Here is a 23,044-nt window from a genome sequence, read left to right on the forward strand (position 1 = left end):
ATTTTCATTTCATGTTCTACAAACTCTCCTTATTTCTTCCAGAAAAATCTTATTTAGGAAAGGGATGAGAATTTCCATTGAACATAACCTGGTTTTTTTGGGGTTTTGGTTTTTTTTTTTGGTTTTTTTTTTTGATTTTTTTTTTTTTTAACAAAAACTTGATTTTGGTGCAGAAAAACATATTTCAGGATCAGAGAGTATTTGTCTGCAAAGCAGTAGACCAAATATGAAAATGAAGCGATGAGACATCCTTCTTTGTGTGAAGAAACTGGAAGCTATGAGGGAAAAAAAAAAACAAAGAAAGAGTAAAAAAAAAAAAAAAGGAGAGAAGAGAAAAGGAAAGGAGAAAGCATCTAGTTTCTAATCTTCTTTCCCTAAAGACTTGTCCCAATATTTTTGCACCTTGAATGAACAGAAATATCACGCCTGCTGTAGTGGAAAAGAATTCTGTTTAGGGTGCCTGGACCGTGACAGAATCAGAAGGTAAGAGAGACACGTGTATACAGCAGAAGGACTGAGTCATCTCTTTGAAATTCCTGGTTTATTTAGAGGTTTCTTAGAACTATAAAACCAGGATTGACATCCAAACTTCCGTAAACTCATGATGCATCCTATCCTATAAAATCATAAATTGCCACACAATAAACAATGCTTTAAGGCAAACCTGAGGGATCATACCCTGAAATGTCAAATTCACTGAGTTGACCTGATCTAGGAGGAAGTGTCAGGTTTAGCTGACACTTTATATGAGAAATATATACATGGGAAGAATATATTTATTGCTACTTTGAGAGGTTAGAGTTTATACCAGTCAGATGTGCGGAACAATTGTTGTGGTTTTAATAGGTTTTTTAAGAATGTCAATAATGAGTCCCTCCTAACACTGTGAGAAGTGGGGGAAGCAACTCCTCTTGAAGTTGAGAACGGTATTTAGACGCTGAGGTGTTAATAGCCCCTGACAGACGAATAGAATCTCTGTTTCTCCAAGCAGAGAACACTTCCCACTGTCTCTCCAAGGAAGCCCTAGAAGAGAGGCATCAGCAGGGCAGGAGAGCAGAGATTTATTCCTGCCTCCTCTGGGCAGGCAGCTCTGGGGGACAAGAGGTGAGGAGCAGCAGACAGCAGCTGAGGAAGGTGTGTTCCTAGCTACCCATGGAGGCACCAGCTGCAGCAGCCAGGGCAGTCCCAGCTGCTGCGAACCTGTGTCTCAGGTGGACTCACCACACGGCCGTGGGTGGCTCATCACAGCTCCCATCACCCCTTCAGACTGCACTGAAGCGGGCCCAATAGCTTTCCTTTGCCCATTTGTATGAACATGAAGTCTAATAGTGCAAAAGAGTTGTTGCAGTGTTTTCTTGTAATTCATGGTGGAGCGCATTTTCAGCAGAAATGTGGAGATGAAAGGTGGGTGAAGGAGATGAGAGGTGGATGAAGAATGTAAGTGTATGATAGGGACTGAAACCTCTTTAGCACATCATGACCATACCACTTAAGCACTGCTGGGCTTTCAGTCTAGCAGGCTGTAAATAGCTATATTCAAAAACTAAGGACCTGATAAGGTCTTGCAGTTGAGACGTGGATTGTAGGTCTATACAGTTTTGGTATATGTGGTTTTCCACATGCCTGATAGGTGCTTTTAGGTTTCTGAAACCCTTTCCTCAGGTCCCGAGTCATGTTGTGCCTGGCTTCTAGCCCTTTAGCTCTTGACATTATTTTGGCTGTACTTGTTCCTTGTTCCAAGCTCCCGCTGCAAATAGTGTCTTTATCCTGGCTGCCAGTGATGCCCTTTACTGGCGTCTGCCTTGACTTCTCTTGTTTCTGAAATGGGGTAATTCTGACTGACCTGGTTCCTGGACTCTCTTGATTCCAGCTTCACCCCTTCTAACAAATATGACAGCAGATGTCAACATCTCCTTCCACACAAATTCCCTTCCATATCCATAGGCAATCCATAGCAATGTGAGCATGAAGAAATGCAAAGCAGAACCTGACTAAATGTGTTTCTCACACCACAGTGTCTCAGAAAACAAATTTAAAACAGACCAGCAATGATGGAACGATGGTGGCTCTGTGCAGTTCAGTCACCCCATGGCTCTGGGGTATCCACCAATATCATATAAGGCACAGTTAGGATGTGCTGCCCTTTGCAGGACTATAGAAACTAAGTGCAAATAAGCCAGTGTGTGGAGATACTTCAGCAACAACCAATTCCTATTTTCCTATACCTGCCATAAATACAATGGAGGAAAAAAACCCCACTTTTGTCACTGGGGATTGTTATCTTGCTAGAGACAATACTCTGCACTTTTTTATAGTACAATGCATTCCTTTTAGGTCAGCCTTTAATTTTTAATTTTTTTTTTAAAAAGCAAATCTGAATAGTTGAGTGTGAATGAGGTGACCTTTGATGAACCTGAAATTCAAGCTAGCATTTGCCAGTAACATACTTGAAAAGGAAAAAATATAACAGGAGAATTAGAGAAAAACACTACAGGAGAATTTTTCACATAATCTCCAGTTTTGTTTTCCTCCCAGCCACCTTTTCAGTGCCTTCTTTTCAAAATTAAATCAACACAGCTATTATCTGGCCTGCCATAAAAGTAATTTCAGTGCTAATGTAGAGACAGACGTAATTTGCAGAGTACATGGATTCCTTTCCTTCTGAATGTTCCTGACCCCTACATTCCATGTCCTTACAAAAGTCCTGTTAACCTTCCTGGAAATTTTGAGTGCTGGAGGTATGTACGATTAAATCCAATGTGCTTGTCTGGTGACAAATCAGGATGGGAGTGCTTTTTTATTTTTAATCTTTCTGTTTTTATCTTACAGGATTTTTAGGGGGGAGGGGGAATTGCAAGAGCTGCATGATATTTCAAAGTTACTATAAAGATGTAAGTGTAATCCATAGTCTTTCACAAAATCCACAGGAATGCAAACTCTGAGTAGCAGGAAATGGAAAATATAAAAGGCATTGTAAAAGTAAGGAAACCTATTGAATCTAATGGAGAAACCAAATTGGCTGGACATGGTAGATATCCCTCATTTTGATCTTCTGAACATTTTTTAAAGTTTCTGTTAAGCACACAAGATTATGTAATGAGTGGTATCAGGAGAATTTACACAAACTAATTTTGAAGAGAAAGGAAATAAAGGGAAGTCAGCTCATTTATTATGAGAAATTGAAAATCTTCATTTACCTTCCAAATTTGCACCTCCCTCCCCTCCCCCCAATCCATGTTAAGCATCTGGTAGACAAATAAAATAGCATCATTAGATGCTTAACACATTCAGAGCCACTGAGTAGCCAAGTTATCTTGGTTAGAGCACATTCAAGTTTTATCTGTCAGAGATAAGTATTGCTCCCAAACATCTGCCTGGACAAATTTTCACACAAGGATTTGCCTGTTCTTCCAGAGCACAGACCACCAAATCAATTCAGAAACTCTTATTCTTCCATGTCTTTTTTGCATATGATCTCTCTATCACGTATATGCTCAAACCTTAAAAATAAACATATTTTCTATTTTCTTCTCAAATTCACAAAAGAATTTCGCTATAAAAATTAGCTCTTAAAAATTCCCAATTTGGAAATCACAAGAGGAATTCTGTCATTTCAGCAACAGCAAAAACAAAGTGCATGGGTTGCATTCCCAAGTTTACACTACCATCTTAAGAGCAAGACTGGAAGTGCAACCTACAACTAGACCAGTCTTTCAACACTTCCCCTCTACATTTCTTTGTCTGATTGTACTGCAATTCTTTGTCTGAAATCCCAACATCTAATAAAAGCTCTGGAGATGTAAGTTGTGAGAGAAAAGAATGAGAGCAGCGGAAGTACAGGAAAAAGCAAGGACAGAGAGAGTCAAAGTATAGGGAGAGCACTGAACAGAAAGCCAAGAATTCACCAAGTCAGCAGTAAACAGTGATGTAGTTTCTCCATGTCTGCAATGGATAATCTTCCATCTGAGAGGATTGTAATAATAACTAGGCAGCAACTGATTGATGTATTACAGATATGTCAGGGAATCCTGTTGGACTGTGATATTTCCAGTTGTTCAAGTTATATATCTTGCTTGTGTAGCATAGGAAAACAAAGCTGGGGATGATTGTATGGAAATGCACAGCGTTATGTACGCTTTGATATCCCACAGCTGAGTGGTGATACCTATCAAAAACCAAAACAAAGTAAGAGAGGAAAATAACTAGATATTCCAGAAGCAGAATACTAGTGGTGTTATCTCCACCAGTTCTTGAGAAACTCTTATCTTCACAAAATCTCATCTGTTGTGTAAATATTAATTACTTCACCACCAGTAAACCACAGGTAACTCAGCAACAGACATAACTTAACAATGCATTATAAACTATATCAGGGCATGTCCATGAAGGATTTACTTCATATTATGCAAATGATTCTGATGTATAATTCCATTAATCCATCTCCTGGCCTGGAGGAGTGCAAAATGCTAGAGGGAAGCTGGTTGTAAATAAAATATTTACACTGAATTTCCTCAATTAATAGCATGGCCTTGTTGTATGTGACTATGTGTGTGTAGTAAACCTGATTAAGAAAGTTAAAGGGAAATGGTCTCTACTTCTTGACTCAGATTAGCAGAAGGAAGGGCAGCTCCTCATGTTGAGGAATCACAGCAGTGGCACAGACTTCCTTGAAAGATGCATTCCTGAGGTCCTGGTCAGTTGGGTGAGGGATCAGCAATAGCACCACTGACTTTTACAGAAAAGCAGCACAAAGATCACCAGATTTTGTAAAACCCACCCACCTACCCCCCCCCCCCCCCCCAACATTTGCAGAAGACTTTGTAACATTTCCAGGACAAGCCAAAAGAAAATTGAAGACCTCTGATAACTGCAGTCATATGGGCAATGTGAAGGAGATCTGTTAGTGAAATAGGATCACCAAGAATATTACTAATTCCTAAAAAACCTTGATTGAGGGAGTCAGTGGGATTTGCCTCACTGGGGAAGCCCAGACAAGGATCCTGGATGGTTTCCTACTGTTATGATTTGAAGTACTAGCTCAAGTCAGAAAACTTTCTCTGAGTGAGTTGGGAAGTTTATTTACTGGTGGTTTATATAGTGAACAATCCCCCAGCCTCCTGTCAAAGGAGTGTGTCCCAGGGACTCGTGTATTCAATAGAAACGGAAGCATATTCCTTTATAAAGGTGGACTAAGTAAATGTGAAACCAGTAATCTACTCCTGCAGACAGGGAACTGGTATTGGGTCCTAACACCAAAACAGGTAATAAAGAAAAAGTGAAAAAAGGGCTTGGATCTCTACCTGGACCTTAGACTGACATTAAAATTGTCAGTGATGCCTTGAGAGGCTACTTGGAATAGAGCTGAACAGTATCAAAGGAATACAGTAGGTATTTATTTAAAGGCCTTCAACGGACACAGTGTGGGCAGTACAACAGCCCACCCAAGATGGATGACAGGTCCCACATTTTCACTCTTTTATAAGTTTATTTACATATTGGAGTTAATTGTCCAATTACAGCTTCCCATCCTCCCAGACTGCTCTCGTCCATTCACTTTGTTTACACTTTTTGGGCCTGAAGCTGCAATGGTGTCCTTGGTTCTTGGGCTGGAAAAGGATTGTTTTGTCTGACTAAACTGTGAAGAGAAGTTGCTAACACTTCATATGAAGTTTAGAGTTATGTACTAATGCAGTACAGAATCTGGAAAATATGAAAGCTAAAATGTAAGGCATCAACGGTAAGGTTATAAGATACTTTATAACCTTATAAGGTATCAAGTCATGAGGGCCTTCTCATTCAGATTTCCTCAATGGAGGTCTATGATTGAAAGGTAGCCCAAGGTTGTTACCAGACATCTCCAAACCAGCCTATAATAGAGTGGGAAAAACCATTAGCAAAAAAAGCACCTCACTAATTAGTTTTATTTTGTGGCCTGGAATGCCACAAGAATAGCTAAGACTTTCATTCAGCAATTGTGAAGTTCTGTGCATGAGTGAGTAGATCCTGCTTTTTCTGTAGAGACTCTCCTTGATCCTAAAGATACACATAAACATGAAAGTATAGCTCTGGGATACATCTATGGCAATGCTAACCCTCAAATCTGTGGCCAGCAACATTTTTGCAGTTTGGAGAAAGGAAGAAGTTGATGTAACAGCTGCTTTGTTTTCATGCCTTATAGCATTGATCTGAGACTGGGTGTGAGTAAATTGACTCCCAATTTCATAGCTGGCATCAGACTTGAAAGATTTGCTGAAACCTCTGAAGTATGATTACATCCTGGTTTAATTGAGGTTTTTTGGGGTCTTAGCCCATAGCAACTGTATTACTAAATCAGGATAGCAGACAGGAAATAAAATTTGGATTGTGACTGGGTTTTTTTGTGACAACAGGTGACAGCATTTGGAATGCACAGCTCAGAGTTGTCCAAAGCACCATTAGGGGAACTCCTGAATATATTCTTTGGTGTAAGAGGAAGAATTTTGTGGGTAAGTTCTGATGACAGAGTTTAAACTTTGGTCCTGACAAACAGGGGAAATCTGGGCCCTGTTAAATGTTTGTCTTTAGGAATATCCTGAGAGCAATTCCTGGTAAAGCCATTCAACTGTACATCTCAGATTACAGGGCTTCCTGCAAATAATGCTACAAATTTCACTGGTTGCTTGCTGCAACCTGTGAAATCTCAGAGCAGACTGAAAATCCTTGGTTTCATTTCTCTGCCCCACCTTGGTCAGGTCCCTGAGTTGTACTAAAAGGCTTTAATGGTCCTGACCACCCTCATCTGATATCTCCAGCCTCATACTCTTCACCTTAAAGTCTGTATGGTCTCTCACATAGCTGAGGTTTCCAGGTTTCCTCCCTTGCTCCCTAGGGTTTCCTTCCCCTGCTTCCTCTGCCTTGCCCCATTCCCAAATCTTGTCAAGGATGGAGTGAATTTTCCCACTCATCCCCTATTGTCTCTCAAGCCCACCTAGCCTTTAGGAGCCTCATAGGCACTCTGAGTTCTGCTGCCCAGCCCAAATTTTCCCATGCTTTCTTCTCTTTCTCAGTAGTCTGTCCTTGGCATTGTGCCCCCTGAAAAAGTCCTGTGGAAACTCACAACAACTTATCCACTCTGCTTACAGTCCTTTCTGACTCCAGTACCCTGAGAGATGTGAGGACACTTCTGCTGGGAGGCGTCTCTTACTGTCATGCTCCTGAGTGTACTAATGGGTTTTCAGTCGAACCAAGAGCCTTCAAAAAAGCTGCACACACCCACACTCATATGATTGCCCAGAAGCATAGAAGCCCTGTTTAAGGTCCGTCTTGTGTCTTCAGTTCCTGCCTGCAGCTTGTATTTGTGTTTGGCCATGGGCTCCATGACTTCTAGCTTGACTTCACACTTGCCTTGTCAACATGGATATGTAGTTTGTGATAAGCAGGCCTTGTCACCATCCCTGGAGGTCATTCTGATCAACGGATTAATCTCCTGGCTTGAGCTTGGACCTACCTCACCACCATGAAATTGCTTGAAAGTCTAGGCTCTTGCTTGAGTGACCATCTCCAGGTCTGCCTACTCACCTTGCTCAGGTGCCCCAGATGGGAGGCCCCTGTCCTGTTTGGTGTAAAGTCCCATCTGTTAGGGTGCAGCCAGCCCTTGCAACTTCCTAACATTTCCCTCACAATTTAAGAGGTCCTATAAATATCTTTGCACTTATTACTCTTCAAAGTGCAATCTTAAAGATTGTCCCAGTGAAGTCTTGACCTGTTCAGAAAGTTTTGGCAGTAGCAGAAGGTCATGGGCAGATGTCAGATCTGACTGGTTGTTCTGCAAAATTAGCTTAGAGGTCCTAAAGTAGAAACAAATATCTCTGCCTATGTGAACTTGCTGCTTTCAACACCAGAAAAGGAATGATCAGTGAAAACAGTAGATTCCACTTATGGTACCTGAAGAGCTGCTTACAGAATTTTTATGGTAGAGAAGTGACAAAGAAGACAGTGGTTTATTGCATTAACTATTGGAACTACTTTGATTGAGTTTATCAGAGCTAGAACCCAAGCCAACAGAGTTTAAAATGGCCTCCTCTGAGACAAAGCACAAAAGCTAGATAAGTTCCTCTCAAAGGGAATATCCTGAAGGATATTCTTCAACGTACTTGTTGCTGGGAAGGAACACTCACTGCTAGGTCATGGCCCATTGAGAAGTATTCGTCTATTAGTCAGCTTTGGTTAGGTAAGCCAGGCAAGGTTCAGGTTGTTGTGTTACTGTGTGAGTAATTCTGCTTGTTTTGTGCAGATATGGTATTGCAGTAGTTAAGAAAGATACTCAAGGGCTGCAGAACCCATTGCCCTGAGCTTCTGGGAAAAGGACTGTTATACACCTCATGGAAAATTTTATGGCAGAAACTGGAGTGTTGTACGCAAAGGGAAACTGATCCAGGGAGATGGCAATGAACTAAACTTAAAATAAAATTTTATAAGCACTGAGAAAGGAAATAACTAATCTCCTGTAAGATGGAATTAGTTGCATTTTATTTAATGCATTTATTAAAGTAACTACTAGAACAAAAATATTTGTTTATTTGTTCGCTTAGTAATTTGTTCATAATTTGTTTAGTTATTAATAATTTGTTATACTTCTGGTGGAAAACTTGATGGTTGGGATCTTTTTGTTTGAATTTTTGTTTTTCCTCAGATTCTGTTGTATTCACCTTGTTGAATAATGCAGGATTTTTCTTCAGATTCATGTTATCTGATTAGATTGTATCAGCTAATGAATTTTGAGCCTGATATAACACATCCAAAGAGCTACGTGAGCTGTATTTGCATTAGTGAATTTTTGCCCTCACCTCCACCAAGAACTTGAGAGAAATTGTACTTCACCGCAGAGAGGTATGTTCTAACCACGCAATTAAAGACATATGAATGATCAAAATTAATCATCACACACTTCCCCCTGAGAATGTTGGAAATACCAGAAAGCTGTCCCCTGAAACAGATGTGCGCTGATTAAAACTGAGTACAGAACAAAATTATCCTGAGAAGTCAGGTCTTTGGCCACTTGTAAGTACTCCAGGCACAGCTGAATCTTTCTGTTGTGAAGACTGTCCTGGAGATTTTGAAGTGCACATTTGCAGTGACAATTAACTACTTTCTTAAGTGGAAAGAAGTTGCATTGACTTACATAACCCTGAGTAGGACTGACATTTAGAAAAAAAACTATCAGAGCAAGTGTTCTATCTTCATGAGAGACTCTGACAAAAAGATTTAAAACAAAAAGTTACCATTCCCTTTGCAAGTATGATTCATGAATTTTCCCAGGCAGAGGCTCATTTATAGCCTCCCTAAAGTCTCTTACTATCATTGGCCATGGACCAAGCAATTAAATATGTTTAAATACTCCTTCAACTGCCTCTTAACTGAGGAATTTTTTTGTTTGTTTTGATGATCCAAAATGACACCTTTCCCTTGAACAACCAACAAAAATTTCCCTCATGCTGCTGAAGGGAGTATAGGTGATGTGACACAAAGATCACAACAAGGAGCCACAAATTTGGTGTCATAAAACAGCATCAGGAGGTGACTCAGTACTAACACCATTTCTCCTTGATTCAGCCCTAGTGTCCCAGTGTGAAAGTGTGTTCAGTGTGGATCTACTACCACTAAACACAAGCTCAAGTCTCAGTGTAACACTCAACAATTGAATAGCAAACAAAAACACATATTTTATCTTAGTTATTCCAACAGTCTCCATAGTGACTTCCCTACTTTAACCTATTTATCTGTGAAACACAACAAGAGCTGATGGTGTGGAAGCTTTGACATGTCTCCGTGCCCTGTGTGTTAATTAGGAGAGACTGACTGACCTCTACTGGATTAATCAGGGCTGGTTCACACTGTTGATGGCATCACAAATGCATTCAAATACAGAGGGCACCTTCAGCGAATTGATGACCCCAAAGTGTGGGGTGTGCTCACTATACTGGAAGGCAGGGCTGCCATTCAGAGACTGCTTGATCAAATGAAGTAGAGTCCAACAGGGATCTCATGGGGCTCAACAAAGACAAAAACTCAGTCTTGGATCTAGGGTAGGAAAACTACAGGCCAGGGAAAGATTGGCTGGGACCATCTCTGCAGAAAAGAGTCTGCAAGTTGAACATAAGCCAGCAGGGTGTCCTTGCAGCAATGAAGGTCAACCACATGCTAAACTGCATTAGCAATACTGTAGGCAGAACGTCAAGAGAAATTATTTTCCCCTTCCATTTCAGAGGGGTTAAGCTGTGTTTAATAAGAGACTGAATCCAGGGTTGGGCTCCCCGCACTGGCAAACAGGAGCACATCAAAGAGAGGGTCAAAACACTGGTGGAAGGGAAGGGAAGGGAAGGGAAGGGAAGGGAAGGGAAGGGAAGGGAAGGGAAGGGAAGGGAAGGGAAGGGAAGGGAAGGGAAGGGAAGGGAAGGTCCAGGACTAATTGCTGTGTCCAGCAGGGTCACAGAGGTGACAGAACCAGACTCTTCTAAGAGGTACCAAGGAAAAAAAGCAACAACTTTCAAACACTGCAGTGAAGAAGATTCAGCAATACAATATGTTGTCAAGAGAGGCTGTGATGTCTCCGTTCTTTGAGCTTTTCAAAACTTAGTTGAAGAAGACTCTGAGCAAGCTGATCCAGTTTTTATGTCAGCATTGCTTTGGGCAAGGAGAGACTACAGCCTTTCTAAAGGCTATGAAAGAAGTGCTTCTAAAACCTAAAAATTTGGCAACTCTTTAAAATGTATTTTATTAAGATATGAATGTTCTGTATCTAGTCATTACTTATTCACTGATGTTAATGCATGCTAGACCCATACAGTCATCAAAATTACAATGTTGTCATCTCCTACAAACATTAGCCAAAGCAGTTACTGGAGGTGACCAACTATCCAAAAAATGTGACTGTGTCCTGCAGGGGTTTTTGTGTGAACCAGCTCTGCACAGCAGAGTCCTCTGTGAACCAGCTTGCTTCTTAACCTGACTTCTCCTGAAACCTGTACAATCTTTGTGTTTATAGTTGGGAAGAATCTATGTCTCATCTCCCCCTCCTGATTTCAATGTCAAGTTCCTGGATGTTCAAGGAAAGCAATTTCCAAATAAATGAAATGGTGGCATCACTCAGAGTGGGACTTGCACAAACACTAAGTCAGATCAACTGAAGCCCTTAAGAAAGCCATTTCCTACTCATACAGCAGAGTAACAAGCATTGGTGCTCAAGTCCTTGTCCGTCTTCTGATTTGAAGCCTGCAAGATCAGAGGTCACGTCTCTAGGGCTGCTGTAAGAACACTGTATCCGGGTGACCTTCATCCAAACCCTGGGGAAAAGACCACAAAGTATTTTTCCGCCTGAACATCTCCTGTGCACCCACGGCATTTTTCCATAATTTGCCCTTTGGAGTCACCAAGTTTATTGAAAAAAAAAAGGTAACTGAATACACTTATTCCATTTGGCTTCTCCTGTTTTGAATTACCAAGAAAAATAGTTATGCCTTAAAGCCTTCATTGCATCTTAAGTTTTTTCTGACGTCAGCTATAAACATTGACTCCCAATCTACTTTCATGTGATGCCATATACAAATTTCAGTTGAAAACTGATTATCCCTATCACAGACCAGATCACAAGTTATGTGTTTTGGTTCAAGTTTTCAAAAAGTGGCATGTAACCTCTTGCTCTTTTCTTATTTAGGCTATGTGGTAGTTTAAATCATTCCTTGTTTGGAAATTTCATTTTCCTAACTCTTTTGAGACATTTTCATTTCCACCATTCAGTAATAAAACTCTGATATCTGTTTATTTTTCAGGAATAATGTGCTCAGAACTTGGAGTATGGGAAGCACCCACATCAATACTCTAATTCTTACAAAACCTGTCAGACTTACTCTGCCAACCTATATCCAAAGTTCACAAAACTCTGCCGATTTGCAGACCCATGAGTGCTCTGCAGCTGTGCAGTTATTTCATGGACACTTTTAACTCCAAAACAGTTCTGGCTAAAAGCGCCTTTGAAAAGGTTACATTTTTGTCAAGGAGAATTTAATAAATATAATAAATTGGAAGAAAAAAACTACTGGCAATACAAATTTCAACTATATTCCTGAATTTCTTCTCAGAACTGGTAATTCTTCCAGGTATGGCAGCTATGTCTGACACTACCTATACTGATTTCTTTGCCGTGGGATGATGAACACAAACTCTTGGCTGCATTTTTAGTTTGCATGGTGTCCTACCCTACAATGAGTGTTAAAGATATCTTGGTGATGACTTTAAAGTAGGGCAATCATTTAGCTTCTCTTATTTTGTTGCATTACCTGTGGGAGATAAACTTGGTAATAATAAACTGAGATATTATAAGCTGATAATAAATCATAAGGTAATTTAACACTGAATGATTTAAATGGTCAGTTTTTCCACAGCTGTCTACCCTATGTGAGTGATATACATTGAAACCATACCCAAGCAAACAGATGACTTCAAAAGACAAAGGAACTTATCACAGGGCTAATGAAAGATCATTTTGCCATTTTAAGAATGATTCTCACTGCTAGAAAGCAAATGTAATTTCTAATGTTTTATCTTTTGTGTCAGTTCTCTAATGTTGCCTACGCACAGTATAGTATTATCCTTTCCAATCAAAATAGGAAATATTTCTTATATTAATAGCATATTGGTTTTGTTACATAGAAATAGGACACATTCCAAGCCATGACTAGGGAGTCATAGGGAGAAAACCCTAAGAGTATACTTTTCAGGTTAACTGTGTCATTTCACATGAAAAGAATCTCAAAGGCAGTCACATAAGCTACTAAATATAGGGCATTTGAACTTCTCCACCTTTGGGGTTCTTCTTCATATAAACCCTCATGAATCTGCTATATTTGGAAAGAAGGAGGAACACCAACATAAAAATCTTCAAAACAACTCCTGCTATTTGTTTCCTAGGGCCAGGCTGCCAGACATGCACAAAGGAACCCAGGAAGAACCTGAGCTCAGGTGCCGCAGAAGTGGGCACGGTTCACATTCCAAAAATTACAGATCAGATTGCAGATTGGGCATCACATTATCAAGAGTATGATGGGAAGAATGCACAGTCTGGCAACTCCTGCCCTCTGTTGCAATTCTGAGAAATGAGAAAATACATGATAGTATTATCATACGGGGGGATAGTCCTGTCACAGCTATGCTTTCAGAACATGTTCACCTGCATTAGAAACAGGAAAAGTCATTTGTTGGCAGTATTAATTTGTGGGCAGTATTCCCATTTTGGAAGGAATATCTCTAAAAGAGTCACAGGTTTCAAAGAGCTATATCCAATAGAAAAAGAGAAGTTCAAGCACATTACAGAAGGTATAGATAATGCAGTGCATCTAAGACATCTCTGCATCTGCAGCTATTACCTGTCCAGTCTGTCCTGTGACACAGTTCTCAGTCCAAATGCTTCACAATGGGACACAAACACTTCTCTCTCCCTCTACAGACAACTCTGTTTTACACAATTCAAATAATTTACCAGGAAATAGCATTAAAATATTCCATTTTGGATTGACTGGTTTTGCTTCAGTCAACTGAAAGCAAAAAACCCCCAGACACTCTAAAATTTTGGAGTGTTTATTGTGCAACTGCCAGGTGTCAGACACCTTGAAGACTATTTGTCTTGCTCCCACTTAGCTAGCAATCATGCAGGTACCACTGAGTGAGATCTTGGCTCCAATGAAGACACTGCAGGTTTGCAGCTGACTTCTTTTCAAAATCCAGATGCAGTTACATTTAAAGGGACAATGCAATATCTTTCATTGTTCTATTCCACTACAGCAAGTCAATATTACAGACCCCAGCTTATAGATACTGAAGGAAGAAACAGTGAGACTGGAACAGTAAAATTTCTCTGAGCTGGAGAAAGAGAGAAACTGGAATGATATCTATCCCATGGGAAATTCAGAAGTGAAAGTCACCAAGGTTAACAAGCAGTGTTCAATGGCTATTTAGAAAACACAATTAGAATAATAAGAATGAAAGTACACAAATTTGCTTCATAATTGTATTTAATTGTCTAAACATGGAATTATTTTTTTAGTTTTTTTAATACTATGTATTTTTCCTTGCTGATATGAGTGACTGGGATATACTGCATGACACAGACTGTGCAGCATCAGGGGCAGTTCAGAGCAACGCCTCTGATAGCAGTGAACTATCACAGACTTTCTTATCAACTACCTAATTATCTTGGATCTCCATCTTATCATTGTACTGCCCTCATTTACCCCAAACCAAATTACAGCCTGGAAGGAGACTGCAGTGGTGATTTGCGCACTTTATCTGATGAACAGTTACATCATGTGGTCAACTCTGGAAAGGGTTCAAGAGAAATTAAGACAGAACCTTGTATAATTGCCCATTCATAAAGAAAGCATGTCAGAACAATGTCACTGATGTTTTGCCTGGGGAGAAAGGGATCCAAGGCCCTGACAATGCACCTAATGACTTTTGAATTCCCACGGTTCTTATACCATTCCTCTTCTTTGTATTTTCAATAAGCAAATGCAGAGTTGCTTCACATTCTCATTTTCAAGAACCCTGGGTATATGTAGACTCCACCCACTTGGAGGCCCCATTCTATTGCCATAATTATATATACATTAATTTATTAAATTATAACTACTAATTATAGTTATTAATTTAATTAGTCATTAAATTGTATCTTTTTCTGAATAGGCATTGAATCATTTCACAAATGAAAAATAATTAGCGTCTACATCATAAAAAGTGAATAAAAAAGAGAGGTATAGATATATGAAGATTCCATGAGAAATGAACATAACTTGCATTGTACAAGCACTGCAATGCCTTCTGCAGAAAGCCTACAGTGCATGTTGGGCTGAGTCTCTGGATTTTTTTAGCTTTTAAAAAATCTGTTCCTAGATTTAATTGCTAAAAAAAGAACTCAGAAAATATTAAGCAACTATATTCAGAACAGAAGACACAAAATATTGCCATATTGTGTTTCTTATAATCTTAGTTAGTTTATTAATTTTCTTAAGAACTTGCTTAAATAATTGTGATTTTCTGAAATAATAAGAAGCTGAAATGCTTTTCAAGTAATTTATGTCTTACATTCCGTCTACATTTGGTCGGGGCAGCCTGAAGTAAATTAGAGAAAAAACATAAAAGTGTTTTAAAACGAGCATAGTAAGGCTGTTGTAAAAGATATTTCAATATTTATTGAATGCATATGGAGATGGCTTATGACAGACATAAAGATGTTTGGATAAATGATGTGGGGATTAACAGGCCACACAGAGCAGTGTCTCAACAATTAAAGCTTCTTCTGACTCCTCCATTGATGATTAAGCAATTAGGTTCTGCAATCAGTGGAGTTGTTCTGATTTAGAAGCTTCCAGCTGTGAACTTTCTCCTTTATCTGAATTCACTTTTCTCAAAATTACAGACAGGGCTGTTTATTTCACTTAAATCTAGATATATTTTAAAAATTAGGTAAGTCTGAGTAAGTGTAAAAAGGAACAGCTCTTTGATCTGTTTTGAAAGGACTGTCTTGTGGAGGTGACTCTTACTCTTAAAGAATACTAGATTTAATACAGGTTTAATTCATACTGTGTATCTTGCATGTGATTCTACTGTTCATATTTTATCTAAATAATAGCAGTCCAAATAAGAGCAAATGAAAACAGAAATGGCACAAAAAGAGAATGAGAAGAGAAAGTGTTTGTACAACCCATGCCTCAGTGGAAATCCAGTTTGGACTATTTTCTGAAATAACCATCCATCACTCCCAGCTGAGGAGTTTTCATTTGTCCTTTCTGTGTCATGGTGAGATAGACAAAACCTTTGGGGGAAGGATGTTATCCTCATCTCTTGCATGGGATGACACAACCTAGCTGCTGCTATTTGCTCTTAGAAGAAGTAAGATATTTCCATTTCCAGAATCCTGTGTTAGTGATGAAAAACGGCCGCATTTCAAAACCCTTCTGCTCTTTTTGATCCCTCCTCCTAAGTTTTCTTTCTAGTGATGACCTCAGAAGTTGTGAATTCTGCATGAGAAAGCAGAGAGAGAGAGTACCTGCTTTGGGATAGTCACAAGCAACTGGACTCCACAGATTAGTTAGCATTCTGATGATAATACGTGGCAGGTAAATGAAAAGCCTGGTTTCCCAGAAGGGAACTAGTTTCTCGGAATTTGAAGTGCACTTTATGACTCCCTGCAACACCAGATCAGTAGCCATAACACAGAACTGCCTGCAGTCCCTTCACCACAGACCTCTACAGTATTCATCTCAAACACAACACCCATCTTTCCTGTCTTGTACCTGCCGAGTCATTTCCAACCTACAGTCACAAAACTGTCTGCCAGGTCCCTCTGTCCTGTCCTGCATCTCTCCACTTACTTCTGTTCTGGAATCTTCACAAAGTTCTGCTCGTGCCATTCCCATTACACTGTTGCCTGGCCTGTGTAGGCCTGGGCACTCCCAAGGATATCTGCTCTCAGTCATGTTCTGAGGTTCCCCATTACAGACTGCAGTATCCCCAAATTCTCCATCAGTTTCTGATCCCAGCATCAAAATCAGGCAGTAGGAGTGCCTTTAGTTTCCTGGCACTATCCCGTTCTCTGAGGAATACAGCCTTGGGGTAGGATGCAGAAATTCACTGATTATGATCTTTAGGTCCATTTCCTTTCTTCCCTTCATTGGCTCCTTCTTGCCTCAAGGCCTTCACTGCTCCATCTTGGGAATGACTTTACAGCCTCATCCACCTCCTCATTACAAATCCAATGGGGTTTTGACCTCACACAAGAGAGTCATCTGATGCAGACAGTGATAACCTTCCTGGTGCTGCCAATTGTCCCGAGCTTCACTGGACCGGAGAGCTGCTTTTACTGGATTTCATGCACCAGCTCTTTCACCCTGATGAGGGAGAAAGCATACATTAACTAGTCTGCTTTATCCCCCTCCCTCAGCCCAGCCTGAGAGCAGTGGCCCATGTGCTGTTCTGCCTTGGGTATTTTCATCGTCTTTGCACCACACTGAGTTGTGTTGCAGAATTTGCTAAGGAAGGAATATGTGAAATACTGAGTCACAATCCCTAGAAAGAGAAATTATTGCTCTAACTGGTTTATCCAAGTGTTTCAGTGTATTCATCTTTCTCATAGCCTGCTCATTCTCCACCATTGTATGGACAGGGAAATCCATTTCCACTGTTCTTTTCTACCTTGGAGCCTCAGCTTAGAACGAGTCCAAGGGCAGTCCTTTGGACCACACTAAAATCCACTCCCTTGCCTACAGAAATGAGCCTGTATCTCTTAGTCTGGCTAGAAAAGCACTGCCTTAGGTAGGAATCAATTTTCCACTGCAGTCAGTGTGACAATCAACAGAAAGGACCATGAGGATTCCAGGGAAGGACCAGGCCACGTTAAGTGAGGTTTTAGAGAGGGGGTCATTCCTCTTCAGAAGTGAGAAGTGAGGTTAGCCTAATAATGTGCAGGCCAGGAGAGCCAAAGCAAAGAAAGAGTTTTAAATACATCCAACTTAGGCCCAATATCCAACATCATTTAAAGCAAAACAATTTATTGAGGACAGATTTCAAAAGTGTAGTACAATCAATGGGGTGGTAATGCTAGCAAAGGGTGATTTAATTCTAGAAACAGAGATGAAGCAGGGGAGAAAAAAGTAATTATTAATTTAATTCTTTCAACCTTTTTTTCTCTATTGTGCGAGATGCATACAAATTGAAATTTTCACACATACTTGCATTCACACATGCAAAACAGAGAACAGCCGGAGAAATATGTATACAAGGTCTGAGATGGTCAGATAAATATTCTATTACTGTCAGCCACACAGAGGAAAAAAACATTAGGCAGACAGTGTGGTTTTCCATATTTATTTTTCTTTTTAAGAAAATTTTTGCAGTTTGATTTTAAGAATTCTTCAGGGACGGAGTGATGTTTAAAGAGTAGTGCTTAAATATTTTTTTAAAACTTGAATATTTCTTTTCAAAGCTTAAATCTTCTCATTTTGCATTTCACACTTTTCCTATTTTAATTATATATACTTTGCTAGGGAACATACATAACCACAAACAAAGCAAAACAGGAGTCAGAACTCTCTGTACTCGGGCAGGGATTGCATAGTCACTGTTTCTTTTCAAGGCCATGGCTTCTTTTGAATTTGGAGTATCTGTCACTCAGTAAAGGGCAGTCCAGCCTTCCTCTGTCCCACCCCAATCCTTTGTTTCTGCTGGCTCACTGCAGAGTAGCATTTGTGTAACTCCACAGTTAACTGCATTGAAAACTCACTCAATAGAAAAGTGACCTAATAAAAGCATGCTTAAAATTATTTTGTTACCTAATACACCCCACTAACTGAGCCATACCAGCACTAGTGTCAGCAAAGGAAAAGATGTAGGAGCAAACATCTAGTGGCAGGAACCCTTGCTGAGGCAGAGTGTGAGCTTATGCCAGAATGAGTATGTCATCATGACCTCAGTCATAGTAAGAGTTTTCACATCTAGCATCTATTTACTTACCTACTTCAGTGAAATAAAGAATTTCAGAGGTGCAGGTGAGGACTTGAAAGTATCCCACACTCCCTGTGAGGAATGCAGAACACCTTTGAAGTACAATCTTATGCTGATTTGGGTACAGATTACTTCAGATGCAGAGATCTCTGTAGGGAATATGCCCCTTGAAGCTGCTTTACTAATTGCTCTGCAGGACTGAAAATTCCACTTTCCAGTCCCACTCCCTCTTACCCTTTCTGATGCAGATATGTTGAAGCTTCAGTCCTAGTCCTGTGTTAAATCATATACTTCCTGGCACCCAGTGTATTGGACTGGGGATTATTACACCATTCAGTAGGAGCCAGTAGAGCAGAAATTTATTTGACAGCCAAACACATTATTTATTTGTTGAACATAACATTCAACAATTCCACTCAGTGAGTATTTCTGAAAAATTGATCTTCTAACTTCCTGAAGTATACTTCTAATGAGTACTTTCTGGGCTGAATGTAAAATATTCTCAAGAAAAGCAGGAAAAAAGATGGCTGAATGTCTTGGACAGCAAGCTGAAGCTCACCTAAGACCTGGTGTAGAAATCTCAATGCCTATAAATCAGAATATATGTATCCTTGCATGTGCTTAAGTCTGTAGTAGCCATCATAGTCTCAGGCTAATTATTATCTTGATCTGAGGAGCAAATTTCCCCACCTGGCTTTTGGGCATCTAGAAAATAAACGTGAAGAGCTTGAATGTAAGGCCCATTGCTAATGGTAGAAAAGGGGAAAAAACCCCACAAGCAAGAAATTACAACCACCCCCCAAGACCACCAAAAAACCCTCCAAACAAAACCAACACAAATGCAAATCAACACAAAATCAAACAAAATGAAAGTAAAATCTAAGGGATCTTAGCATAAATCTGTACGTAAATTTCAGGAGTATGAAAGAAATTTAGTATAGCAAATAATAATTGGGTTTAAATGTGAGTTTGAAAATAACTAGAAAATTGTCTTCTACACTATGTGGTGAAAACTCATTATCAGAGTTCTAAAATGCAGTCTGGACAGAGATTTAATTAGAGTGGGCATTTTGTCTGGCAAAGTCAATGGCAAAGGTTAATAAGACATGAGACGGGTTTTTTCCTCCTTGGAATAGGTGCTTTGCAAGATGAGCTGTTTCCACATTGATGTTGTTAGATCACCATCTAGAGGTCATTTAAAACACATGCTTGTCATTCGAACTGGATTTAAAACAAAATTTTATTTCTATTTACTAAGGCTGTTTGAGCCAAACAGCACAAATTATTAGTAATTGCTTAAGCACTGAAGTGGGAAATTCACTACATTTTCCACTCCACTTCTACTAGTTTTATAGGATACTTCTTGTTCAGTTTAAGTTAGTTGTCAGATACAGAAATATTCAGGATTAGGTGTGAATTTTTCACATTAGGTAGTGTCCTATTGTTATAATCCTATCTCCTTCATTCTCTTTTTTACCTTTCAGCAGAGACATACTTTTTTTTCAATTATTCCCAAAAGTTTTCACCCTCTTTCCTTGCTTTGGGGTCTTCTTAGCTACACAGGGTGAAAGTCCACAGTGTTTATGCCTAACAAACATGCAACACCTTTGTATGTCAGATGCTGTCATGATGTCACAATGTGCCCCAAACAAGACTGTGGTGGTAGCTACGTCCAGACTCCATTACCTGAAAAGTGTCTTGTGCCAGACAGCAAAATAAGATGGGGGTTAATGCCAAGCTGATAATTTTCCTGGGGTTTGCCATCTATCTGATGAGTTTGTTCCCGAGCACTTACTGCTCAGTACCAGTGAAAAGTCAGAGCATGATTCGCACTGCCGAGAATGAACAGGAAGAGGAAAGCAGTCCAACAGCAGGTGAGAGGATGGGCTGAAGAGAGAAGATGAGAAATAAGGGGCTTGGAGAGCAGCTGAGGGCAGGAAATGAGATTAGGTGTGGACACCAAAGAAAAAAAATTCTTTTTGTAAAAAGAAAATCAGAGGAGGAACAACAAGATATATGTCAAGGGGAAGTGGCGGTCAGATGATCCCTAAGGAATAGGGAGCCTTCAAAGGAGTGGGATAGCCAGGCCATCCCACAGACCTAAACAGGACAGGCCTGGGGATGCCAGTCAGGGTCAGATAAGAGGTCACCAGGGAGGTCCATAATGTTGAGACAAGTTCTAGTTCAAGGAGGAATACCAGTCAGTGTGAGGACCAAACCCAGTGATGATGACCAGGGTCAGACACGGTCCAGTGAGAGCCCAATCCTACTCTCACACGGGGCAGAGGACATGAGGGACACACAAATTCAGGCCAGTCATAGCTGTTAAAGCCTCCTAGATCACCTGCAGCCCTGACTGCAGCCTCCTGTCTCAGCTGTCCCCTCACACCCTACTGAGATCTGAAAGGAAAGGTCCAGGACACTCCTGGAGACCAGGGTGAAATAATGAAAGAAAATGGCGTCAGACACAGTCCCATGACTACCAAGCAAGTCTGTAGTGACAAGGCACATTCAAAGTCAAAGCAGGAGTCAATTTGCAGGTCAGGATCCACAATAGCAGAGTCCAGGCACAGCTGTGATAGAGTTGGAGCTGGAGATAAGTATATTTACAGCAGACCTCAAATAGAGATCTGAGACCCAGACCAGAGCTTAAATGCAGCTCTCAGACTCATGGAATTCAGGTAAAGGCTCCAGCCAAGTCTTTTAAGGGCTATTACAGTTTACTGCTCATGGCCCTGAAAAGATAAAAGAAGGTATCTGGGGTAACTTTTGTAATGGAAAATACAGGAAAGGAGAAAAACATGAGATGCAAAGAGGAGTGAAGAAAAAGGGATTACTAAAAGAAAATATTTCAAAATCAGAATCACAGAAACAAAAGGACAAAAGAAGCAGAGAGAGGAAAGAGGTACAAATGAAAAGCTGCTTGGGGTGAAGGAGGAAATGAACATACAGTGAAGGCGAAGAGAATTTGAAAGTTCAGAAAGCAGGGAGAATAAAATAGGAGGGACGCAGGGGTAAAAAGCCTTCAAGTATTAAAGAAGTGAGCAAGAAGAAAGCTTATGTTGTTCCCCTTTCCCCTCATTTACAGTCTGGGAGGAAATGGAGGAGTCATTTGTGGCCTCATCAACAGGGGAAGGAATGGAGGTGATCGATATGGTGGAGCATGAGGGCTCAGAGATACTGAACAATTCAGCGGTGAAGGATCTGCTCCTGGATCTGGCTCTTCTCCTCAGGATTGTTTTTTGGGTTTTTTTATGCATGAGCTAGAGCTTGAAATAATTTCTGTGATCATGAATGATGACAATTTGAACATCTACCTGTGTTTCATGATCACCTTCTGGAAAATACAGCTTTTCTTCACCAACCATGTCCCAGGGAACTGAACTAGAACACTGGAGACAAGGGCAAGGACCCTGTGCATATACTGAAAGTGTTTTTTCTTTTCTTCTTTCTTGCTTCTTGAGAAACAAACAAACAAACAAGTAAATAAATAATAGATTCTCAGTAATTTTTCCTAAGCCAGACTTCCCTTCTTGCACTTCCCATACATTCTTTGCGTAAAAACATCATAACTAATAACAAGAATTATTCAACTCACCAATTTCACCAGTGACCCTGTCTTTTAAACAGAATATTATTAAATCCAACATATATTGAAAGAACTAGAAAAAATAAAGCATATTCCAGGGAACTGTACCTCCCCATATACTTAACAAGATAGATACAAGAAAAGTTATACTCCTCGAAATGCATATTGTCAGTACCTTTTGCTTTTTTTAAACACAATAAACACAGAAGCCAAGTAGACCCAGAACACTGAAATAATGTCGATATTATACACTTAGTGTTATGCAATGTTATTTGCTTTGAACATCTTAAAAAAAAACCTGTCTGGACATGCTGCTAGGAGAAAATAATTGAATGAGTGAAGGGAAGGAAGACTATACACTGTTTAAATGGCAATGATAAGTACAAGCCTAATTTTGTTACTTTTATGATGGTAAATAATTCAAATTATTTTAGTATTTACATTTATTACTTGTGAAGTTCGACTAAGAGCATCAGACAAGTTGTGAACAGTACAAATACAGAAAAAAGATAAAGGCTGGATGATAAAGCATTTGCAATCAAAGTAATTTTTTTTTTCAGAAGCAAACACTTTATTACTATTTTTGTTAGTTAATGAAAACAATATCTCTGAACAGTCCATTCTTGGGAAACATTTTGCTGTATTTGTCAGTACTTGAAAAGGATTAACACAGTTATTTTTAAAATGCTTACATTGATAAGGGATGTTTCCACTTGCCATCATCTATTCCACAAACAATCCCTGGCTGCCAATATAATGAGTAAAATAAAAATGTTCCCATAAACAAGAACAGTTTGAAGAGTATGCAAAAGGTGTATTTTGTATACTTATTAACATCAGTAAAGTTTAGAACATTGGTATAAATTTTCTAATTATGAGAGCCTGAAATAGATGTAATTATTACATTGCTCTTAAGAATGTACT

This window comes from Melozone crissalis, unplaced genomic scaffold (genome assembly GCF_028551555.1).
Source record: "Melozone crissalis strain CALT ecotype California unplaced genomic scaffold, PUWL_Pcris_2 ptg000008l_1, whole genome shotgun sequence".
NCBI classification, from domain to species: domain Eukaryota; kingdom Metazoa; phylum Chordata; class Aves; order Passeriformes; family Passerellidae; genus Melozone; species Melozone crissalis.